Source organism: Diabrotica undecimpunctata, chromosome 5 (genome assembly GCF_040954645.1).
Source record: "Diabrotica undecimpunctata isolate CICGRU chromosome 5, icDiaUnde3, whole genome shotgun sequence".
In the NCBI taxonomy this organism is placed as follows: Eukaryota; Metazoa; Arthropoda; class Insecta; order Coleoptera; family Chrysomelidae; genus Diabrotica; species Diabrotica undecimpunctata.
The window spans coordinates 154,069,325-154,096,465 of record NC_092807.1 but is presented as its reverse complement, the minus strand read 5'-3'; the positions used below and the strand labels follow the sequence as shown (position 1 = coordinate 154,096,465).

The 27,141-nt window shown below is 32.9% G+C and overlaps 1 protein-coding gene and 1 long non-coding RNA gene across 2 annotated transcripts in view; one reads left to right on the top strand and one right to left on the bottom strand.

The window, feature by feature from the left end:
- LOC140442020 (uncharacterized) overlaps nucleotides 1–27,141 on the bottom strand; it is a 1,060,727-nt gene that overhangs the window by 992,854 nt on the left and 40,732 nt on the right. The window lies entirely within an intron of this gene.
- LOC140440848 (uncharacterized) lies at nucleotides 11,021–12,072 on the top strand. The gene is made up of 2 exons (XR_011950945.1): nucleotides 11,021–11,289; nucleotides 11,597–12,072. It is a non-coding gene; the product is annotated as an uncharacterized lncRNA (long non-coding RNA).

The window sequence follows — 27,141 nt, the reverse complement described above, 5'->3', positions numbered from 1 at the left end:
CACTAATTTACCATTACACACAATATTGGTTAGCGTTGAGAAACAATGTGTCGTATCTAAAGGAATGGGCTAATGTGAACACCAAACTGGCAGCGTTAAGGAACAGAAAGACTTTTTTAATTAAGTGTCGAAATGCAGATTGTTTTCCGAACCATATCACGAACAGCTTGACAAATGTGAATAATTTACTTCATCATAGGAGAGGAGAGATAGATTTTCGTGCTCAAGGACTTAGTAAAAGGTTTGGAAAAAATATTCTCAATCTAGAAATTAAGATTACTTTTGCTGATATTAATCATTTAGAAAATAAGCTAAAAGATCTCCAGGCCAAATCAAAATCTATACTTAATTATTACACATATGTTGAGTTCAAACGTAGACAACAAGTAATTTATAACAATCTTTTTCATAAAATTAAGAGAACCAATATCAATAAATTTAATAAGTTCAGATTAGATAGTTTTGACAGTATTGATTTCAGGGAGAGTTGGTTTAAAAACCTCACAGACTTAGAATTTCCTGTAGAAGTTAAAAAGTTGTTGGCTTTAGGCCCTAAGTTCGCTTTACTTCCTAACAAAAAAGATTTTAAAGTTTCCTCTTTGTTGGCAGACATCGAAAACATTTTAAGACCAATTGAGAATGTCAATAAGGACATTCTGAGGTCCAAATGCACTAATATAATTACTAACTTTCTCAACAAAGATGAAAAAGACCATTTCTTAAATAAATATTATATCAAATGCAAAACTTTTTTGAAACATCACCCTGAGATCAAGATTGTCCAGAGTGACAAAGGCAATGTCACTGTAGCAATGTACACTAGGGACTATATACAAAAATGTGAAGACTTACTCACTGACACTAAATATTATAAAAAGTTGAACAATAATCCCGTGTGTACTTTGCAACAAAAGGCTAATAAACTAGTTTCTGATTTGGTAAAGGAGAATCAAATAGATCAATCAGTTGGTAAAAGTTTGAAAATTTACAATGCAATTGCTCCTAGATTTTATGCTCTCCCAAAAATTCATAAACCTACTCTGTCTATGAGACCAATAGTGTCCTCAATAGGTACACCTAATGGCCCCATAGCAAGTTTTTTAACTAATATTCTCACAGAAACGTACAGTAATAACAGCGAGTTTTGCATTCAGGACTCTTTCAGTTTCAGTTCTTTTATTAATAACTTTAAATTACCTACGAACTATAAGCTCGTTAGTTTTGATGTAGTGTCTCTGTTCACTAATTTACCATTACACACAATATTGGTTAGCGTTGAGAAACACTGGGATGGCATATCAATACACACAACCCTTAACTTAGCTAATATCAAAAAACTCATTTCTTTTGTTTTTGACTCTAATGTTTTTATTTTTAATGACTGTTACTACAAACAAGTCTTTGGTACTCCAATGGGTTCCAGTATTTCACCAATACTGTGCAATTATGTCTTAGATGATTTGATTGAAGATAGTTTGCAACAAATCAATTTTGAAATACCGTTCATAAAGAGATATGTGGATGACTTAATCTTGGCACTACCTGCAGACTCCATACACTCTACGTTAAATGTGTTCAACCAACAAAACCCACACTTGCAATTCACATGCGAGGAGGAGCGGGAGGGATCTTTGCCTTTCCTTGACATGAGTTTGCATAGATGTGAGGATAATGTTGTGAAAACACAATGGTATAGAAAACCCATATGTAGCAATAGATTCATAAGCTACCACTCCTACCACCCCCCGAGGATGAAAACTAATTTAGTCCTAGCGATGAAAGAACGTGTCAAAAGGTTGTCTCATCCGGATTATCTCCAACATGATCTCAACCTCTTACGCAATATTTTTGTTGAAAATTCATATCCTCTAAGACTGATAAATAAATTAATTTTTAATGTCCCCTTTGTTAATAGAAACAACATACTTACTATGTCACAATCAGTGCCCTCAGCACAAAATATTTCTGCTCCAACAAGTGTGTATTTTTATGCCCTTCCATATATTCCGAAACTAACCGTTGAACTCACTAAGATTTTTAAAGACTTTAAGAATATCAAAATAGCTAACAAGAACATCAAAACCATACGTCAGCTGTATAGCAAAATAAAACAACCCCTAACCACTCTAGAGACTACAGATGTTGTTTATTGCATTCAATGTACTGAATGTCCATCCACGTACATTGGTGAAACTGGAAGGAATCTGTCTAGCCGTATTATTTCTCATAAGAGTGATTGTAGATTAAACAAACCTACTTGTGCTTTGGCAGAGCATACTATCGATCTAGACCATAAGATAGATTTCAACAATGTAAAAATATTAGCCAGAGAGAAAAATAAATTCAAGAGAACTTTCTTAGAGATGGTACATATCAGCAAGAGTGATAATAACAATCTTAATAAGAGATCTGAGATCCAGAATCTTAGCAAAATTTACAATTTTATATTGACTTTTGACTGAGCTATTTTGCATCTCAGAGTTTTCTTTGGTTCTTTCCTTTTTTTGAAATATCATTATTAATTGAATATTTACGATCAAACTGCAATTACTTATTTAGTTTTGTTTTGTTTTGAGTTGTTTTTTCTAAACCTATTTACTAAATACTATTTTCTTTCGATTGCTTATGTTATAATTTACATTTTTAATTTCCCGCTTAATTTCAAGTTGGTAATACAGTTGGCAGTACTAAAAATTCACTAACAGTATTCTGTTAGACGTTATTTTCAAAGTTGTTTTTTGTATTTTCTCCAAACTATTTAAACAATAATTATCCACTCACTTTCTCTTTCTGCTCGTGAAATGTGACTGAAATCAAGCCTGCAACGACGACTGTTTCAACATGTCGTCCTTCATTTTGTTTTTAACTTTTAACGTTTTTAGTAATTTTTAAAGTGTTTTTTAACAGTAACATTTTTAAGTTTAGTTGCAACCTCAGTTTTATCATGTTATTTAACGTTGTTGTTTATGCCACGAATCTTACATTCGGGTAAGTTTTTTATAGTTTTTTACAGCCTTTTTGGCACCATTCAGTTTGTTACAACATAGTAATTTTTTTTGTAGACCTTGATAAAGGTGGCAAAAAACCACCGAAAGCTTGGATTCAGAATAAATAGTACGCCTTAGCAAAGCTCTATTTTTTATTGACTACCACACCCAAAAAGAAAAAAGTATTTACATATATATATATATATATATATATATATATATATATATATATATATATATATATATATATATATATATATATATAATGTATATCTCTATAAATCACATCTGCTGGATGACTTTCCAACTGGCCAACATACTCGCTAAATGTACATAAAGGTTATATTACAATTTCACAAGAGATTCGGTCCACTGGAATCTCTAATTTATATGTGTGTTTACATTTGCATGCATAATACTGGAGGTAGATGGAAATAGTTAGCAAGCCATGATATCCATAATATATGCACAGTATTTTTATTTAGTTTTTTAGTGGCACATGAAATGAAAATAATTAACAAACCTTGCAATTGAAAAGGTTATACACAAAACTATAAAACCAATATCAACCTGCAAGCGTATAGTGTAAATTTTTATGCTTAGGAATACTTTCTTTCTTTCTCCCCTTCCTTTTACCCTAACATGGTGTCGGATGCTTAGGAATACATAAATCTAAAATATATAAATTTTCCTCAAATACTTAGTTAACTATTTAATATTTTCAAATAAGGTAAAATACTCTTGTTCCAAGAAGTAGTATACTATATCTTGTTTTTTTTTTAAACTCCAATAAAACAGGAATAGTTTTAATAATACTAAACTATCCGCTCTTGACAAAGATAAGGTGGCAAATCTAATACAGAGATTCCTTTTATTTTTACCGTTTAGTCAATGACATGTTTTTATAGTAAGATTTTTGTTGCATTGCATTTTGTAATATTTCAGTTTTAAGAAAAATCAGATTCCATGGTATTATGTTGCATTAAATCCAGTCAATTATGATTGACTGGCTTATTGGTTTGATTTTGATTTGATTTTAGACAAAAAACATTGTTTTTACGTTCAGAGCTTCTGTAAATTGTCGCTCTAATGAGTCCTGATGAGGATGAAATACCTATAAGCAAATATAAAGAGACACTATGTGTGAGATCAAATCTTAACTCTCTTTCTTTTTTTTTTCGATATACTCTTTATAAGTACAAGAAACTAATTCGCCAAGGATTTTTGCTTATTTGAGGAGATATGTTGTGGAATGCCATTTTATATTCCCCTTTTCTCTCTTTACATATTTATCAACGTCTGTTTTGCCTTGCAGTTCTTAGAAGGCACAGATTTAAGCTAAAATCTGGATCTACGTTTAAAGCTTCTTGTAGAGAAGCCTCTGGTAGATAAAGCTTGTCTCTTTACATAAGATAGGATATTTTTAACCGTCAATTCTTCCACGCATACGGAAAGGAACCAGCTGCCAGGCATAACACGGTCCAGTTGAAAAAACCGTAGGTCTACCTTTTGAAAGCTGTTTTAAAATTTTATATAAAATAACTTCTTTTCTTTTTAATAAGTGGGAATTATGAATAATGACTGAAAACAAAAAACTCTTCTAACTTAAGATAGCCAACTGAAACAATACGTCGATAATTGAAGAGGATTTACTTTTGTTTTTAAAAACGATTTATTATAAATATTTAAAAAAAAAACTAATGAAACGCGTTTATTTTTAAATAAATCTATCTATTTTTGTCTATAAATACTACAGTTTTCTGTTTTACTTGATGGAAAAGCAAAAACTGGTCAATCAACATTTCAAGCTTTCATTCATCGTTGAATATATTTATAACGTTTTTATAATAGTCCATTTGCATAAAATAACCCATGTTTATCAAAACCGACGAAATGAAAATGTACAACTGGTTAAAATAATTATATAATTTAAAAATAAACTCTAATCATGACAATTTTTAAAGATTGAAAATAAAAATGTAGGTACATATTAATCATATATATATATATATATATATATATATATATATATATATATATATATATATATATGTATATATATATATATATATATATATATATATATATATATATTTATACATGGTGTTTGATTAGTGTGATAAACCTCAGTAGATCAGCTATACTAATAGATATCCATCAAAGTTAAAAACATAAATTGTAGGCAATTTTGAGGTTCATATTACAAATCATATTTACAAATTTAGTAATCTTCTTGTTTAGTGTCACAGGACATCTCTGTAAGTATTTTTTTGGTTATTTTTCGTAGTTAGTTTTTCCAGTTTCTTACTTCCTACCTTCCTCCCCAATAAAAAGAAATCCTTATCCACGACCTAGCTCTCCAACCAAAACGAGTAGCCGTTGGCAAACGTTTTAATTTATTTGTTTACCCTGTCTTCAAGCCCATTGATTGTTCATTTCCCCCTTTCAACCCTTTATAAGCAAATTATAAATTTTTATAGTGTGAACGATTAATTTGTCTCTTCTATTTAATTTAGATAGCTGAGTTCAATGGTAGGTTGTATTTTGTATAGTTATGAGGTTGATCTCTTTCATTGGTTTTGACAGAACTTTTTGAATTATGACCTTAATGATGGTTTTAGATCTAATGCTAGTTGAATGGATTTGATGTCTGATTTGGTTGTAATTGCTTCCTTTGCAACACTATTAGCAGTCTTATTACCTAAAATGTCAACTTGTAAAGGGACCATGATTAATGTTATGTTTGTTCCAGAAGTGAGACAGTTGGTTTTGTTATCTATGGCATAAACTAATGAGTATTCGAAATATATATATGATCACAATGAAGTCTATAATGGACATCAACTCTTTACATATTACAGCATTTTTGGCTTTAGTTTAGCTAGATAAGCATTTTAACGCTTGAAGGATGGTGTACAGCTCTCCTGTATGGATGGAGGTGGATGGTGGAAAGCAGAACTTCTGAATGATACTATTTGCAATTGTTATTGAGTATCCGACCTATGTCGCAGTTTTAGATGCATCTGTGTAGCTTAACAATCGAGCAAAAAGAGAGAAGAGGGAATGTACAGGTAGTGGGGCCAAAAATATTGTTAGACGGGAAGTGCTATTTTGAGAGGCCACATTAAACAAGGAAAGAGAGTCACTTTCCTTGTTTAAGAAATCAAATTTAGTTGAATTATGTTTATATTGAAGTTTTTTAACAATTTTGTCACATTTTCGACTATTATCGGTATTATTTAATTAAAACTTTCTCGTCTAAGAATAATTCTAAAAATATTTTATAGCTACTTTAACCCTAATAACCCTGACGTTCTATATGTAGGACGCTAATTTCAATAATTTTTGAACACGGCCCTGTTTAAATTTGATAACGCCGTCTATCACAAAATGTTACTCAAGGACAAATCGTCCCATTGTTGTTTAGTTTGTTCCTATCGCTTGAAACGTCTACTTGTGGTGCGGTTGTAAAAAACGTAAAATATGGCTGAGCATGGAATCAGATTTGCAAGGTAAGAAATGAATATTAAACTTTTGATAAAATATACTTTTTTTATGATGTTATTTGTATATAAGTGTTCATTTTTCCAAATCGTGAAATAATTTTATCCAAAATGTTTGCCAGTTGGCTGCCAGGTGGTGATAAATTTGACCGTCCTACATGTAGGATGTCAGGATTATGTACTATTATGGCATGAAAATTATAATTTTGAGTAATTATTGTAATCATTGGATTTCTTTGTTTATTTTACTTAGTATTTAGCCCAAAAGAATTTGTTGATAGTGTTATGAACATACTGCTTTTATTGTTTCAGGGGTTTTTCTTTACATGAGGCCTTGGAGATGTTAGAAGAAGATGAATTTCCTCATTCTCAAGCTAATATAGTTCTCTTACTTCCGGAAGATGCCGCTGAAACAGATGAGGATTCTGGTGATGAAGAAAACGTGTCTCCGGATAATTCGCCTTCAAATATGTTGAGAACAGTAGCTGAAATCCATGTACCTCGTTCGGTTGACTCAGACTCGGATGATGATATTCCATTATCAAATTCTGTTAAATCTGAGAAAGTTTTTAAAATTTCACGGCAATACCACTGGTCTGAAGTAGCAACCACCTCAGAGCAAGCAGAAATACTTGATTGGTCAAAGGATAATGATCTCAATATTGATACAGAAGATACTCCCATAGACTGGTTCATGAAGTTGTTCGATGAAGAAATTTTTGATTTACTGGTTGTCGAATCCAATAGATATGCAAGTATGAAAAATAAGAAAAATAAGCCTATATGTATCGAAGAAATCAAAGCATTCGTAGGAATTCTTATTCTTAGTGGTTATGCTCAATACCCAAGGAAGATGTATTGGGAAAAGGATAGAGACGTCTGTAATTCCTTAGTTTCTGGGGCACTTGCTAGGGATAGGTTTGATTTTATAATGAGCGTTCTGCATATAGCCGATAATAATAATTTGGATCATTCTGATAAATTCAGTAAAGTTAGACCTCTCTATAGGTTACTAAATCAAATTTTTTTAAAACATGCAGTTTTAGACGAGAACCACAGTGTTGATGAAGCCATGGTTCCTTATTTCGGGCGTCACGGCTGTAAACAGTTTATAAAGGGTAAACCGATAAGATGGGGATATAAACTTTGGGTTGGATGTAACAAAAATGGGTACGTAACGTGGTTTGACCCATACCAGGGAGCATCACACGTATCGCCTAAATACAAGGATTTTGGTGTCGATGTAGGTGTGGTACTCAGTTATGTTGACATTCTTAGATCAAAGTGGGAGCTGAAAAAATTTCATTTATTTTTTGATAATTTTTTTAGTACAATGCCTTTATTTGAAATGCTGACAGAAAAAAATATCAGAGGAACAGGAACCATAAGAAGTAACAGAATAAAAAGAATAAATCGGCAAAGGAGTTACAAAAAGACAAAAGAGGTTCGTACGATGCTAAGTTTGACGGTAATAAGAAATTGACAATTGTCAGCTGGCACGATAATAGTGTTGTATCGCTCTGCTCGAACGCAGTTGGTACGAATCCTATTCATCAAGTAAAGCGATATTCGCGACAAGAAAAAAAAACGATACTTGTTCCTCAACCATTTATGGTAAAATTATATAATCGAAATATGGGCGGCGTAGATCGATGCGATCAAAACGTAAGTTTATATAGAACTGGTATTAGAGAAAAAAAGTGGTACTTCTGTTTGTTTACTCACTGTATCGATTTGGCTATACAGAATGCTTGGCAACTACATCGAAGCAATCAGGGCACTTTGGATCAATTAGCTTTTCGACGACGCATTGCAACTTCACTTCTTCAGCTTTATACAAAAGCAACTTCATCTTCTTGTGGACGGCCAAGTCGAAGAGAAAATGCCGATTCTCGTTTCGATGGAATGCATCATTATGTGATTGATCAAGAAAAACAAACTAGATGTCGCTACTGCCATAAAAAAACAACTACAAGATGTCAAAAATGTGATGTTGGTATCCATGTACGCTGCTTTGTGAGTTACCCCACAAATGGTAGTGCTTGATCCTGACGTCCTAGATGTAGGACGCTAATTTTTTTTTGTGTACATTGCGATTTTTTGCAATATTATTACAGTAATGTATTCAAGTGTTCCAAATAAAACATATTAATAACAAAAAATTGCAGTTTTAATACTATTTCTTATGTCAGGATTATCTGGGTTAAATTTGGTGCCTTTGCATTCCCGGATATATCCTCCATATTAAGAGGCAACTTTTATGACTTTTGGTCTCCTTTTCTTAAAGATTAGATTCCCTCTTTTGTCTTTTTGCTCGATGAGCTTAACTTCTCCATAACTGCCCAAAATCGTTTGCCGAATTTTCTAATTCTTTAGTTAAAGTTTCAGATGCAAAGTTAAAAATGTTCGAGAATATATGCTGAAAAACAATATATTTTGTGTATATTCATTTTACAATCCGTTTGTTAAATTTTTACAAAACATGTCTTTGATAACTGCATAGCTGTTATGATTTAGTGCGTAGTTTTTACTACGTGGTTTATCGAATCTAACAATATATTTATACTTTTTCTTTATTTATGAGAAATACTGCTTATTTGTTAGACCGCTTTAATTTTTCTTTATATTTCTTAGTGATTTGTATTTTGGATCGCAAACCAGATTCAGAAGAAACTTCTTCGTGCATTAAAACTTCAGCTTACTTTTAATTTCACATTAGAATAATTATCTTTAAAACGTTTTTCATTAAAAGAAACGCTACAATTAAAATTTCACGCAAACTTTGTCTGCAAATTTGAAAGCTGAAAGCTTTTTAATGAATTTTAAACTTTTCTAGAGACAGTCTTTTTCTTTGAGTAAAAGAAATGCCTTATTAATTTCTGAAATTACTTTTCGATGTTTTTTTTCTAAACGGACCCTTTGATAATCGATACTTGTAAAAAAGCGATTGGAACTTCCATTTTCAAAAGATTTTCTTTTTTGATAAAAAAAACAGAGTTTTGTAAAGAATTTAATAAGACTTATTGGAAAGTATACCTACATAATACGAAGAATTTTTAATCTTCTGTTGGGCAACATTTTTTTTATATTCATTTGTAAATGCTGCAATATTTTTAAATCCTTTTCCGTTGTTCCTCAACTTGATACTTAGAAAATTAGATACAAAATGTTTAATTGTAATGGTTTATTAAAAATAAACTTTTATTATCATAAAAAACTAGTATATATTTTATTTTAGGCTAGCTTCTCATTTTAGTATACCCTCAATAGTTTTTTTTATTTATTAGTTAAAAAAAGTTGTTTTTTATAACACACTTCGGTGGAAAAAAATCGATTTACGCCTATTTCATAGAGAAAATGACACATTTTTGGATATGCCAGTTATAGATTGGGCATAGATTTAAGGAGGAACATTAAATGTAAATAAAAACCACAATTTTGGCAAAAAAATTATTTATCTATAAAAACATAAAGCATTATTAGGAAATTGAAAAAATGAAAAGTATCTTTGTTTAAAAAAAAACTGTTATAACAAAATAATGGTTATGTCTAGAGCGCGAAATATATGCAACATTTTTTTGAAAAAATATTCGCATATATATGCAGCTTTTTCGCAAAAAATATGCAATCCAATTTGTAATAAAATTTAATAATGTAGTAGAACCAAATAGGCCGCAAAAAGTACTATGTTTCAAAATTGGTTTTTATTTGGAAAAATACTATAAAAGGCATTTACAACAAAATACTTTTCCAAATTTTCCAGTAAAAATAATTGTCTTCTATCAGTAAAAATGGATTTAGATAAATAGAAAAGGTTCGATGCCGGTTCGGTATGCGGTCTACGGCAAAGTTTCTAGTTCGGTATGCGGTATACCGTCTGATATGCGGTCTACCGAAATTTCGATATGCGGGACACGTCACCTATCATCTAATGCTGTTGAGACACTCACTAAAATTCTACAGTCGGTCCGCCGGATCTTTGCACAAGTATGACATTATTCACGAATTATTTTTTATGTTACGTCTCTTTCCTACTCACAGAAACTAAAACTATTAACTTAAACCGCCTGTCCATACACAACACCATGCATTGAACAAAGACAGCCATAGAACAATGATCGCTGATTGATTCGTCTACTGACAATTGACATGACAATTGGAAATTTTGTTTTGACAGAGTGTAATATTTTTATAAATTATTTTCGTTTGATTTAAATAATCAATCCTTTTTCATACTTTAAATATACATATTTTTAACAAACAGTTGTTATAACGACTAACCCTTACCTTCGTGTTCAATTTATTAAGGTAAGAATTCATGTATTAGCTAATAACGAATAATAAATTTTTTTAACCTCTAAATTGACATTAATTATTTAAATATAGCTAAAACTACGTCAACGGACAATATGAAATATTTTTAAAGGTTTTTATTTTTAGAGTATGCCTGGCAAGCCTTTAACTTCTCAAGCTTAGCAACTTGTGTTGAATGTGTTGGAGTATTTCGAATTAGAAAAAGTAAATGGGCCTTTGGAGCCATTTTCGTCTGTTCAACAGGTAACATATTGAAATGTATGTTCGTTTATGAAAATCATTAAACAATTCTTTATTTAAGAGAGTAGCTGCTGCATTAAAAATATAACGACGAACAGTATGTACAATTATTAAAAGGAAAGAAAATAATCACATTCTTTCAAAGCCAGGCAAAAGTAGACCTCGTCCGAAAAACAAAACAACTGATCTGTCTGAGGGATCAAAAATGGCAGTGCGTAATACAGTATACGACATGTACCAACAAAGTAAGTAGTTAAAAATTTCTTCAATCAGAATTTGATATACCATAAGATAATGGTATCATGTACCATGATAACCAGAAGGTACTTTTTAATCAATACTTTATATAAATGTATGTTGTAAAAAAGATTGTTGAGAGTAGTTTAAGAAAATTTCTGCTGAATACATTAATGGATATTAAGTCAATTTTCTTGTGAGTTTTTTAATTTGAAATAATTTATAGTTTTATAAAATCAAAGTATTACTTCTTTTTCATTGAACTAGTTATAACAGTGTGGTTTATTCTGTACTTATCTGTCCTTTTTTTTTTAGAGAAACATGTTACTCTGCAAAGTATAAGTAATGAATTAAGGGATAAAGAAGTTGCATTTATTGGCAAAACATCTGTTAGCATGAACTACTAAAAGAACATGGCCATGAAGTGTTGAGACTACCTCCTTATCACTGTGAATTCAACGCTATTGAATTAATTTGGGCAAACTGCAAGTCATATTACAATAAGAATCTTGGTAGAGATGGACATTCTGATAATGCTGTTATAAATATGTGGAAAGAGGCACTAAACCAATGTAACACAGAAATTTGGGAAAAATGTGTGAAACATACTCATGAAATTATTACAAAGTGGTATATCCGAGAAAAAAATATGGTTGACACTAACATTAAACCAATCATAATAGACACTGGTAATATGAGTGGCTCAGATTCTGACAGTGAAGAATTCTTAAATTTATGATTGGCTACATGGCTGTATAGTGTATGAGGCTTCAATAAATATTTAAATTATATTATTGTTATAATAAATTCTTTTTTACCCAGCTCAAGTTTTCTATTTTTTAATTTATTATGCATAGATTTCTTTATTTGAAGTTCGTTGTGTTAATTTTTGTATGACCATTTTTTAAAACAAAGTGATTACTTAAGTCTGAAAACCATATTTAACACTGAATAAACAAAATTATCAAGATGATGGAGCACTGGAGTAGATTTATATTCAGTTTTTTAGATCTTCTTGTAGTGTCTACCCGTTTCGGATATTGGCGACTATCATGACAATTTGTACTTTGCACACTGCTGGTCTGAAAATATTTGTTGTGTTGAACCACATACATAGATTCTTCAGCCAGGAAATCCTTCGCCTTCCTGAGCCTCGTTTTCCATCTACTTTTTTCTGTAAAATTAGTTGCAGCAATTCGTATATTTCGTTGTTGCTAATGATGTGACCAAGGTATTCTATTTTGGCTGTTTTTATTGTGGTTATCAGCTGTTTTTCTTTTTCCATTCTTAATAAAACGTCCTGATTAGTAACGTGACCGGTATAAGATATCTTCAGGATTCGACGATAAAGCCACATTTCGAAAGCCTCAATGTTCCTGCAGGTAGTGTCTGTGAAAGTCCACGACTCAACTCCGTACAATAGTATACGAAAGATATAACATGGTAGTAACCTGATTTTTATGGGTGTGAATAAATCATGACATTTGAATAGCTTAGCCATTTTTGAAATGTAGATTTGGCTTTCTCTATCCTACATTTAATTTCTAAGGAATGGTCCCAATTTTTACTCTTTCTGTTCATTAACTTGAATGCTTTATGGTAATCAATGAAGCATGCATATGTATTGCAGTTCACATCTCTACATCGTTGAAATAGCCTTTTTATGCTAAAGAGAGCCTCTCTCGTACCCACTGCATTCCGAAAACTAAACTTTGTACTACGGCTGAATTTTTCTTCACACAGTCTATATATTCTTTGATGTATGATTTTTAGAAATAACTTTAAAAGATGGTTCATTAAGCTGATGGTCGGCAAATCACTGCAGGATACGGATTTTGTTTTCTTTGGTACAGCAATAAACGTCGGCGTGACTTCAGCCATGTTCTTGGTTCATTAAATATTTTTATTAGGAGTTGAGTACCGTTGGTGTTAAATAGTTTTATGATCAGCATGTGCATTGTCAGGTCCAGGAGCTTTGCCATCTTTTGGTTGTAATATTGCCTTTTCCACTTCATTTGATGTGATTTGTAAGTGGTCATTACATATGTGGGATGGAGGTTGTTGGGATCTACTATCATCAGAGTTCTTTGATAAACTTGGTCCATATGCAAATTTCTTGATTTTTATCTGTGATGATGTTTCTCTGTTGATCTCGCAGTTTGTTAGCTGTATTTAATTTCTAAAGACCAGCTGCTTGTTTATGCATTTTAAACGTATCGTGTTTTTCTTTCAATAAATATATTTCTTCACACTGTGATTTTAACCAATTTTCTTGGGCCTTTCGTATTTGTGTTCTTATTTGTCTGTGAATATTGTTGTACATTCTTGTGTTGTTCTTTGATTTTTTTCTTTTTTCCATGAGTTGCAGTATCTTGTCATTCATCTGACTGTTCTTTTTCTCTTTTTTCTATTAGATGTTCTTATCTAATCTTTAAAAACGTCTCTTTTGTTTACTCACATTTTAGTCTTCTCATATCACATTTTTGTTACTATTCTTTTTTGTAACCTTCTTAAATCTAAACCGATATTTACCAACAACAGGAACATCATCTGACGATATGTCAGTACCATATATTTCCTTATATTCAATAAAAATACTTTAATTTCTTATTACTCTGGTTTAAATATTTATTTACTGTAGATGTTATTGGACAACCTATAGGTTTCCAAAAATTAAAAAATCACGTTCATAAATGTATACGTATCCAGTTTTCTAAATGCAATAAATGAAATAAAAGAGAAGTATAAAAACGTCAATTGTAATATTAGCCATTTTCTAATTTTTATAATAATTCTTATAGCCGACATACGTTTGACTCACATGTTTTGATTTATTTCCTATAATAAGAATGATGACGATGTGCAAAGATCCGGCGGATCGACTGTATATTTATATGTAGCACCAAAATAAAGTAACAAGTAGTTCAATGATAATTCAAAACTTTCATTGGCTTCTTAAAGTAAATTTATATGACAAGATTTAATTAGAGGCATTTATACATATACATTTCTAACATCTTGCAGAAAAAAGATAAACTTATCTTAATGGGACTGCAAAGTACTAACAGGAACACCTCTCATTTTAAAAAGAGGCAAAAGAAATTGATTAGACTTACTCACAATCAATTCAATTTTACTACCCAAGACGACCGGTTTCGCTTTCTAAAATTTGCAAAGCATCATCAGGTCAGTGGGACAAAGTAAATTAAATGCTTAAATTATAAAAAGCCCATATTAGGTCTTATAAAGATATAGATAAGAAAAGTTATAGTAATTATTTCAATATTTCATGTCTGTGTTTATTAATATGCATAAAATTGCTTTAGCAGACAAAGTAACAACCCACAAATTGGTAAGAGAAAAAATCAGTTGCTTTGTAATAAATTAGAAATAAACAAAATACTACTTACATTCCGGTACAAGAGTTTTTATATAATGATTGGTTATACATAGTTCAAACTATCCCGTATTGCTGATAATGGGTGATCATCGATCAATGTTGTAACTGTCTGACAATTAAGGAGGAAGTTTCTTGAGGGGAGGGATGTTAACATATATACCTTACTCCTATATCATCTGTTAACATCCTATATCATTATATACCTTTTATAAAGGAGTTTAACCTTCCGCTACCGGAGGGGGGTACAGATTGTACCCCAAATTCGATTTTTCATGAATAATTTTTAAAAATGTTGGAATTTTGTTTAACTGTTCTAGTTACTTCTTCATTGGGATGTGTAAAAGCATATCCAACCATTTGTTTTCAATTTGACATATTTTTACCTATGAAAAGTGCAGCACTGTGCTTGGGGTGCAAGTTGTACCCCCTCCGTCAACCGCGGTACAGTTCATTGCGGTCGACGCCACTGATTAAACCAGACGTTTTGCGCACGGCGCCAAACCTGTTGTTTGCAATAACACACAAATCAGTTCTGTGGATGACTTAGTGCTAACATACCGTTTTAGTTTATCCATTTGTGATTACACGATTTATCGATATGTCGAAAAAAATAATGTTAGACCTTCGGAAAGAACAGGATCGTGAAACTGCAGTGCAGTAGTCAGAGGAAAGTGATGATGATTACCTTTCTGAAAGAGATAGTTTATCGGATGATTCAGAATTAGATGATAATTTAGAAGTAGCGGAATATGAGCCTGAAATTCTGCAGATAATTTTTATTTTTGTTTTATGTACGATATTTCTATCTTGAGTTTATTATATTTTAGCCATCTGAGAGCGACAGTAATGATTCTGATAAACCAGTTTTGGGGGCAGTAGATTCCACATTTATTTCCAAGAATGGTACAGTTTGGAAAAATCGTCCTTTACGACAAACTAGATGTCGCACAAAAAACTTGCTCGAAAAACCAGGGCTTACAGAAAAATCTAAAAATGTCGCTAAAATTAGTGATTGCTTTAAATTATTTGTAGATGAGAAAATTGTAGAGATCATCGTCAAATGTACAAACCAGAAAGCGAAAAAATACTTTCAGGATTGGAATGGGAAAAATCCTAATAAAACAAGAACCTGGTTGCCCACTGATTCAGTGAAAATTTATGCGGTCTTGGGACTCTTGATTACGGCGAGTGCGCTAAAAGCCAATAGGGAACCAGTGCACTTTTTGTGGTGTCGAAACCCTTTGTACAGTCGATCTATTTTTCCGGCTGCCATGTCACGCGACCGATTTCTAGATTTAATTTCACTTATGCGATTCGATGATTTGAACACTAGAGAAGAACGTAGAAGTTCTGACAAACTAGCAAACTAGCAGCTTTTAGGGAAGTGTTTACAAAGTTTGTAGAACACTGTAAAGAAAGTTTTAAGTGCCACTCTCATCTAACTGTTGATGAACAACTTGTAAGTTTTAGAGGTAAGTGTCCATTTAGAGTCTACATTAAATCAAAACCAGCCAAGTATGGCATCAAAATATGGGCTCTAGTTGATGCAACAATCATCTATGCCGCTAACCTTCAGATTTATTTTGGAAAAGATGGTAAGAAACCAGAAAAAGACCAGGGCAAAAGAGTAGTACTTGATTTGGTCTCATTTCTAAAAACCGGTTATGGCATCACTACTGATAATTTCTTTACCAGTGTTCCCTTGGCAAAACAACTCCTAGATCGACAAATAACATTATGTGGAACACTTCGAAAAAACAAGCAGGATATCCCCCCAGCCCTACTACCCAATATTTCTAGACAAAAAAAATTCCTCAGTTTTTGCCTTCACTGAGGAAATACCACTGGCGTCTTAAGTTCCTAAAAAGAATAAGGCAGTAATTTTATTGAGTACAGAACATAACGACGATAAAATTAGCGGAGAAGAGACGGACTATAAGCCAGACATAATCTTGCATTACAATTCTACAAAAGGTGCCGTAGATACTATGGATAAGATGGTAAATGAATATTCTTGTAAAAGAGCCTCCAAGAGATGGCTATTTGTTTTGTTTCAAAATCTTCTAGACATTGCAGGTCTGAACGCATACGTTCTGTGGACGACAAATAATTCTATTCGTGCGTATGAAGCTTCTCACAGACGCAGAGAATTTTTACTAAACCTGGGTCAAGAACTTATAAAGCCCCATGTCGATAGGCGACTACAAAGTCCACAAAAATTCCATAAGCGAATTATAAACGCGATGTACGAATTATGCCCACCGCCACCAAGGGAGAATCGCGAAAACGACGCCACCATCTTGAAATCCTCAGGGCGATGTTTACTTTGTCCACGCAAGAAGGACCGCAAAAGCAGAAAAACGTGCAATTCTTGTAAATTCTTTGTTTGTGCTGAACATCAAACAACCACAACAATTCAAACAATAATATGTACAAAATGTAAAGCTAATCAAAAAAACGATAATTAATTTTTGTCAAGACACCATATATTTTTTTATTGTTACTTATATTCAATAAAAAATACTTGCATTTGTTTTAATTATGTTTTAACTAAAATTATTGCATTATGTTAATATTTAATCTATAAAAATGCATGGGGTACATAATGTACCCCCTCCGTCAACTACAAAACAACTTGACCCTTCGGTAGCGAAAGGTTAACAATTTTTTTGAGTATTAAAGTGTTATGTGTTTTCTGGTGTTTTGTATGGTGTGAAGACATGGACAAATAAACAATGTCTCAATAAATTGGAAGCATTTGAAATGTGGACATATCGAAGAAGGCTGAGAATCTCCTGGACAGACAGAATAGCCAAGGAAGAAGTACTAAGAAGGATAGAGAACAGCAGGGAGACACTGGATTCCATCAAAATAAGAAAACTACATATATATAACACGTCATAGAACACGTGGTGACAGATATAAATTGCTAAAACTAATAATGCAGGGAAAGATTTAAGGAAAGTGCAGCAGAGGTAGAAAAAGAATGTCCTGGGACATTCAAGACAACAATGAAAGGCTGAGGAACCTCAGAGAATGGTTTGGATGTAGCTTAACAGGAGTATTTTGAGCTGTAGTGTCAAAAGTTAGCAGTGATAATTGCCATCCTTCGTAGCGGAGATGGCATGTAAACAAGAAGAAAGAATGCAGGTTTTCGAGAAAAAGAAAAACCAGCTTCCTGTGCTAGAGATGAAGCAAACAATGAAAAGTTAACAATAGTGAGTGAAGTGGTTGCTAGAGAAATTAAAACAGAAACAACCCCTATTGGGGGTCTTACGTTGGCATGCAGGTTATCTGTTAAATACCTTAACATTACAACATATTCTTAACAATAATGTAACATATAACAAATTTTGTAATTTTTTACCGATTTTTACCCAGATATTTAGTGGTTTGACTCATCTATACCTGGTAGTAATTTTCTGGTAATGGACTTTTAAATCCGAAAACGTTCTATGATATAGCTCGAAAGTGCCTTTTTAATTATGTACCTTTTATAAAGAATTTTTAAATAAAACTTGTAACTATTAATACCTTACAAGTTCTTAAATTTAGATCTGTCCATAGATAAAGATGTCGTAGGCTGAATGCGCTTAGCTAGGAATAAAATAGGTTCTTTATCTTCAAGCGCTATCTCCGCGGAGTTCGGCGATCATCATACTATTCGGACTTTTAAGACAGCTGGTCTGAAAAGTTCATTTGATGTACATCCTTACCACCCTCTCAGGTTGCGCAGCCATGACATTCTATGCCTCCCGATGCTTCTCTTTCCTTGGATATTTCCCTGCCTAATCAGTTAGAGCAAGGTGTATTTCTCTCCACGTGTAATATGTCCGAGATATTCCAATTTTGTTGTCTTAATTGCATTTAAAATTTATATTTCTTTATTCATCTTTCTCATAACCTCTTTGTTTGTGACGTGTTCTGTCCAAGATATTTTCAGAATTCTTCTATACACCCACAGCTCGAATGATTTCAGTTTTTTCCATGTCGCATTGAAGGTCCAAGATTCCATTCCATAAAACTAAGTCGAAAAAACATAGCACCTCGCCAACCCAACATTTAGTTGCAATTTTAAATTCTTTGTACATACCACTCTTCTCATTTTGTTGGAATTTGCCCTAGCCTTTTCTTTTTTGATTTTAATCTCCCGAATATAATTATTTGTGGAGTTAATCCTTGTTCCCAGATATGCATATTTGTCCACATATTCGACGTTGCTTCTGTTTATTAGAAGATTCTCGTTATTTCTTTGAGTTTTGATATTTTCATAAATTTCGTCTTCTTGACGTACATTGTTAGACCGTACTCTACATACTCCGCTATTCTGGTCACTAGTCTCTGAAGATCTTTAATATTTTAGTCTAAGATCACAGTGTCGTCTGCATATCTAATGTTGTTAATGGGAACTCCATTTACCTTTATTCCAGCTATTTCACCCTCAATAGCGTTTTTTAGGATCTCTTCGGACTAGGCATTAAAAATTATTGGCGACAATACGCATCCCTGTCTTACTCCACGTCTAATTTCAATTTCTTCTGACAGCTGTTCGTTAACACGTATTTTTGCTCGCTGTTTATAGTACAAATTTGATATGATCCTGAGGTTGTTGTAGTCAATCTTCTTTGATTTCAGGACATTTATTAATTGTTCATGTCGTACTTCATCGAATGCTTTATTATAGTCAATAAAACATGCCTATATATCTTGATTGATGTCCAGGCAAATATGTTACATAGTCTTAAAGTACTTATTATTTCAATGTATTTAATAAATAATTAATTAGCTCATTCCTACTGCTTCCCCTCTTTATACAAGCCATAACTAGAACGTGCCGTTTAAAAAAAAAACACCCTCTACATAAAATTGGCTTCGCAACCTTTACGCGCCGTTTCGCAGGGATTTAATTTTACGTTATATGCATAGCATAGCCGAGAGGTATGCGTATAACGTACTCCTATAAAATTTTATGTGATGCAAAAACAACTGCTGATGTTTGTTGACTTTTTATTTCAAGCCAATCGATGGCCGTTATGCAATCGCCTGGTTTGTTAAAAACCTGAAAGAGGATAAATCTAGTATATTGATCAGTGTTTGCCACTATTTTTTTAATTTAGTGCTAAAAAAGGTACAAAAACTTAGTTATCGAATAAGTCGAATTTGATTTGACTTAATTATTTTTTAAATTTTATTATCTACATTAGTTGCTTTAAATTTCTTCCCTTATGTTTTAATAGTCATCTATTGTTTAAGTTTTCTATTGTTCAACCTGTTTATATATGGAATAATAAAAACGGTAAGAACTTAAAAAAGGTTCCAAATAAGAAAAAACAACTTAAAATAATCTTCTATGCAGACGCCGCAATACTAGGGGAGACTGGGGTTGGTTGTCATGCGGAGTACGTTGACATTGTGCATTTAAATTACCCGCTGTTTATAGTAAAACATACAACCTGTGCAATTGTCGCCAAGGTAACCAATCACGACAAAGATTGTTACTTTGGCCGGCCAACCACAGTGCTCGTTATTAACTGCGCTGTCATTGGCCTCTCGGCGGAAGTGTGCTGAAAATTCTCAAACACGATGTGTATAAAAGAGCAGCACATCTTCCGAACGGGATCCAGTCGTCATACACTACTAGCCCCGTAAGACCTTGTTGGTTCGGTGCGCTACCAAGCTACCTTTGCGTTTTATTAATTAACCAATATCCTGCTATCGTCGAAGACGTCCAAAAAATTGAAGAATAATACCTAATAATGGTTATCCAATTTAGAAGTTAAATCATCAAGTGTACGAGAACCGGCGTGTCGACTACAAAACGCTTCCTGACAGTAGAACACGACTTTCTGAGATAGAAAAGACATTAGTCTTATAACTATCTCAAAGCGTGTCGAACTGACCACAGCGTTATTTGGGCCTGTCACGATAAAGAGCGAATAAAAGCCCCGACGGGGACTTGTAATTGCTTTTCCGATCAGGTTGAGCTGCAATACCACTTCGTCTCCAAAACCTTATGTAAATAGTAACTATATGAATTACTGTTAACAAAAAGGTAGTTATACGAAGCGACTGGCAGCAGGAAGAGTCGACATTGCCGGCATTCTTGTACCTCTGTCGAGAAGAGGGAACGCGGCTACACGAAGCGAGAAGAAAGCTCTGTTACTGTTCTTAAACTGTTAGAGAATTCTGATTGCCGGTGTCTCCTTACCTACCACAAAGGCTCGGCGGAACTTCTTGCCCGTAGCGGCCGGTATCTCAATCAACTCCTTAAATACGAAGATGGACTCTCGAAACTTGACATCCTCTTCGAGAGCGGCAGTTGTAGATCGTCCAGAAACCCCTGAAAACCAGGAGGACGCTATAGCCGTACGACACAATACTCTGCATGCACAAACCGTTGGCGCTTGTATTACCATACTTTCAGTCGAAGTTGTAACGTCATCAAGTGAATATAGTGCTGATTTGTGATTTTACATTTGGTGAGTAATTTTTCGTTGTCTTACACTTTTTTTAATATAATCTAGTACAAACATTTAAAATATTTTCTGTGATGGTGGTGTGAAAGTATATTGATAGCTCTTTAATCTGACGTAAACGAATTTACAGTTTATGAATTCGTAAAGAGCAAGAGCCAAATGGCAACAAAATCGGAACCCAGCGGATAAAACGTTTTACAATCGCTTAACCAATAAATGAAAAACACAACTAAAAATTGCAAGAGAAGAGTCAGTAAAAAACATGTAACACAACTTAAAACATACGACCATTCAATATGGAAACCAATTAAATCATCCTTAAAACCTCAAGCAATATCGCCACCAGTAAGAAAAACCAAAGACACACAGAACCAATGGGCAAGAAGTGATAAAGAATAATCAGAATTATTTGCTAAACATTTAGCAACAGTATTCCAAACACAAAACAATGAAGAAGATCAAGAAATTATTAATTATTTAAACTCAGAACAACCATCAGTAAATCCAATAAAATTAACAACACCCAAAGAACTTCAAGAAGAAATCTTAAAACTAAATATCAAAAAGTCACCAGGAATTGACCTAATAACACCAAAAATGCTAAAAGAATTACCAAAAAAGGGTATAGTAATCCTTACATATATATTTAACGCAATATTAAATGTAATTATTGGCCTAACAATCTAAAAATTGCAGAAATACTTTTAGTCCCAAAACCAGGAAAGGATCCAAGTGAAGTCTCATTCTATAGACCTATCTGTCTGTTATCAACAATCTCCAAATTACTAGAAAAACTTTTAATAAAAAGAATAGATCGAGACTTTATAGGCGCAGATTGGATAACAAATTATCAGTTTGGATTTCGACAAGAACACTCAACTATCCAGCAATGCCACCGAATAACCCATAAAATCAATTCTACATTAGAAGAAAAGGAATATTGCCCAATGGAGTCACTAGATGTACGTCAAGCTTTTGATAAGGTTTGGCATAAAGGACTTCTTTATAAAATTAAACAAATATTACCACCATTCTTTCGAATACTTACATCATACTTGGAAAACCGACAGTTTAGAACAAAAGTAAATGGAAAAAAAAAATCCAAAATGCATCCCATTAAGTCGGAAATTCCACAGGGCAGCGTCCTGGGACCTTTATTATATATATTATATATGTCTGATCTACCAACTTGACATAACGTAACAATTGGCACATTTGCAGATGATACAGTAGCACTTACAAGTCACAAACACATTAATATAGACAACAACTCCAATACTATTTGTATGAGCTTGAAAACTGGCTAAAACAATGAAAAATAAAAATAAATGAAAACAAGTCAACCTACGTAACTTTCACTTTACTACGAGAAACACCACCACCAATATATATCAACAATGAGGAAATACCCAGTACTAAAACAACCAAATACCTAGGGCTACACCTGGACCAAACCCTGTGTTGGAAAGAACACATCACCAAAAAAAGAAAACAAATACAACTAAGACAAAAAGAAATCATTTGGTAATTGGAAAAAACTCCAAGCTGTCAATAAATAATAAAATTCTAATTTATAAAACAGTTTTCAAGCCAATATGGACATATGGCATAGAGCTGTAGGGCTGTAGTAGTAAATCTAATATTGCTATTACGGAAAGATGCCATTCAAAAATTTTACGAGCAATTGTTGATGCACCCTGGTACGTAATCAACCAAAGAATCTATGAGGATCTCAATATCTCAACAGTGAAAGAAGTATACCAGCAAAGAAATTACAATACATTCAAAAAGTGAACACACACTCCAATCCATTAATTTCCGCAATACTACAACATCGAGTTATCGTGATTCTCTCACTGGAGGGGACCACATCACGCCAGAACCAAGGGACAGGACCTAAACTCATCACATTAACTTATAGAATACATTGTTTTATTCTGATTGTTAATTTATTAGTTATAATAAAAAAATAAATTCGTAAACACGTGTTAGCCATTTTAGTTGAAAAATCTTCATTGGGGTTGGTTGGCATTTTATGAATGGAGCAGGTTGTATTAACCTGCCCCATATATCACTATGAAATCGATTGTTTAACCAAAGTATTATCTAATTATATTTTTTAAGTATTTGCAGACGTAACGATGCGAGCCTATAAAAAAACAACTGCTGACGTTATGGAATGAGCTGTACGTGCTCGTATTATCGACAAGTTGAGTTTGAAGCTTGTTTCGTAAAACTATAATATAGGTATGCGCACTCTTGCACGGAACCTGGAGGTATTTCATCTGTATATGTAGGATGTCAGAGGAACAGACAGGTATAAATATTTTTAAGTCCAAATTTTCTTAGGCAATAACTATGATATATTGTTTTAGATCTTTAACATGAAAGACGCTTTATGTCACTATCTAAAAAATGCATCTGATAATTATTATGGACTTACACCAAAGCAGGATCGAATGTTGGCTTTTCAATATGCTACGACTCTTGATATTACGGTTCCAACATCTTGGTCTAAAATTCAAAATGATAGAGCCTAAATGGTTTACTTCGTTCTTAAAACGACAACAGACTATAACCACTAGAACTCCAGAGGCTACTAGCGAAGATAGAGCTTCAAGTTTTATTGAACACAATGTGCCACAATTTTTAAAATAGTTTTAGACCGGCTGAAATTAACTGCGAGTGAATTTAGAGTGAATTCTGTGGTAATTTTCAACAGAATTTTCAAGGTATGTGACATTAAGCTTATGGTTCGATAGTCACTGCACTCTTTGGCATTCACTTTCTTTGGCAAATACACAAATGCGGATGTCAACATTTCTCTAGGGATGATTCGCGTAGTATAGATAGCATTAAATAGTTCTACTATTATGTCCAGGTTTTATCGTTGACCAACTTTAATAACTCGCTTGGTAATTCATCAGGACCAGCAGATTTATTGGTTTTCATTGAGTTTAATGCCTGACTAACCTCTGATTTGGTTATCTCTGGGCCTACATCTCCCGTTTGGCTATCTACAGATGAACTAGCTTCTCTCTGGCTATGAAATAGTTCCTTGATGTACTCTTTCCATCATCGTAGTTTTTGTTCTGTCTCCAATGTAATATTTCCATTTTTGTCGAGCAATATATTTGTGGTTCATCTACTTCCTACTCCGGCTAGTGCTTTGACTTTTTTATGTAGATTAAAGTTGTCATATCTGTTTTGCAGTTCTTCTATTTCTTTATATTTTTCAGAAAAGTAGGTTTCTTTAGCCTCCTTAATTTTTCTTCTTATTTGGTTTTGAAGCTGTTTATAGCGGATCGTATTGATGGTTTTGTTTTCTCTTCTTTCATTCATCAACTCTAGAATTTCCTTGGTCATTCACTCTTTTTTCTTACATTTGGTTGTTGTAAGTACTTTCTTACTTGGCTCCAATATAGAGGTTTTGAAGAGTTGCCACTGCTGCTCTACGTTGCAATTATTTCTTGGGTTTCTATCTAGATTTATGTTGATTTCGTGTTTCAGATTTTCTTTTGTTTCTTCTGACTTTAGTTTCTGTATGTTAAGTTTATTGTTGTTGCGGCTTTTTTGCGTCTTTTTTAGTTGAAGTTGAAACCTAGCAATAAGAAGATTATGAGCAGAGGATACGTCTGCTCCTGGATATGCCTTTACTGCCTGAATTGAGTTTCGATATCTGTGTTTTATTAGGATGTAGTCAATGAACGTGATAACGTTCCCAAATTGTCTCTGGGCAAACTTAAGCTGATATTTCCCTTCTGTATAAATTACTCAATAACAAGATTGACTAAATGGATTGATCCAAGACTGATTGATTGATTTACTAATCTGTTGTATGACTTTAACATCTCTTTATTCCCTACTATCCCAGATTTACTCAATTATTTTTTATTTTACAATCAAGCTTCATAAGTCTTATTTTGTTTTACATTTTCCAATCAACATATTGATTCTAAATTGTAGTCAAATAGACCTTCATTTATTACGATGTTCTTCGAGAATGTTTGTAAACAAAGTGTAAATATGTTAAACAGTATAAGAGCTAGAGCACATCCTAGTTTGAGACAATTTTTTCTCTAAAGTGGAGTTTTCATATTGTAATTCCTTTTCCTCACAATTTTTTTATTACGTAGTATCTATATTGGTGAATTTACAGTATGTAAAATATTATCCAGATATTTATAGGTCGCAACTACCTCTTAAGTGCAAATTTTTAAACTTAACTTAACTTTTAAAGCAAATTTTCTGCAACTTTCGTTCGTTACTGCTGATTTGATTTTGAGTCGTGAGACAAGACGTCTAAATTATTAAGCGAAGGTAGTGATATATTATTTTAATAAAATCTCGAGCAGCACCTAGTATAAAATGAGGCTGATATGGAGCCGGTATTTTAATATTAAACATTGGAAGTGGCATTTTGACATGCATATTAAATTTTTAATATAAACAGATATGATTTATTTAATAAGTCTTGCCGTTTTCGGTATAAAAAAGTCATAACAGCATTTATAATTGTCCAGTGGAATAACATGAACTGGTGAAATCGCTGTTTATTATTTAAAATAAAATATTTTGTAGATTTCTCTCTTTTCAAACCTGACCGCCCAGAGGGGAGTGTAGTGGTCATCGTAATATCGTATATTGTCCGTTCTACCTTCTACCTTTCCTTGGATAATAAGTCTTTCCCTGTTTTTTATGTCTGCTTTCATAACATGTCCAAAGTATTTTAATTGTTGGAGATATACTTTGCCGGATAGTCGTTTGCTGACTTTAAGATCATTTAAAATTAAAATATTCGTCCTATGGTCAGTCCACGGAATTCGTAAGATTCTTCTCCAACAGAAGATTTCAGTGGCATCTATCTTTCTTTTTTTTTTTTCGGTTGTCGTATGATCCAAGATTCACATCCGTTTGTCAGTATTGGAAATATTAAGCTGTTGACCAACCTTACTTTTAAAATTCGTGAAATTTAAAAGTGCTTCTATATTTTGGCCATCTTTCCTAGGGCGACTTTTGTTAGATCACATCTACGTTTTATTTCTTCCTATAGTGACCCTGTGTTCGGGACTAATGATCCCAGATATAAATTAAAGATCACAACCTGCAATCGGTAAATTGTGGTTATGTGTGGATGATTATTATGTAGTCTATACATATCATATCATGATATTTGTCTTTGATATGTTTAACTGCAGGCCAAATTTTTGATTTTTGTTTTCAACCAGTCGTATAAGTTCAATTAACTTTTCTTGACTATTTACGAGAAGGACTCTGTCATCTGCAAAACGTAGGTTGTTTATTTTTTGGATATTTATTGAGATGCCCTTTTCCCATCCTTTAAGGGCTCTTCACATAATTTTGCTTTTAAATCTCTGTGTCTGTAGTTCTTTAATGAAACATTCCACAATTTGTGATACATTTCAGTCAATTGAATTAATTTGAATGTCGTATTTTTATCTTATTTAATTTTTTCAGACATGGTACCTACGCAGTTTTTTTCTACACAATATCACTAAATATCTTTTTTCTTCTTCTTCTTTGTCAACCATTTTCCATTCACTCTTGAATGTAGGTCTCTCCCAATTGCTTCCATCTTTCTCTATCTTGCGCCGATCTAATCCACTGTTTGCCTGCCACTGTTCTTATGTCATCTACCCATCTTTTTTGAGGTCTTCCCATGCTTCTTGTTGTTGTCCTTGGTCTCCATTCCAGAATTCTCCGTGTCTACCTGTTGTCATTATATCGGGCTACGTGACCTGCCCAGCGCCATTTCATTTTTGCAATTTCTTCCACAATATCCTTAATCTTCTACGTCTTATCTCGGTGTTTCTAATCTTGTCTCTTAGTGATATTCCAAGCATGATTCGTTTCATTGTTCTTTGCGTTGTTTCTAATTTTTAAGCAGATTTTTTGGTAAGGGCTACTGTCTCCAAGCCGTAAGTACAAACTGGTAGTATGCATGTGTTATACACCTTTTTCTT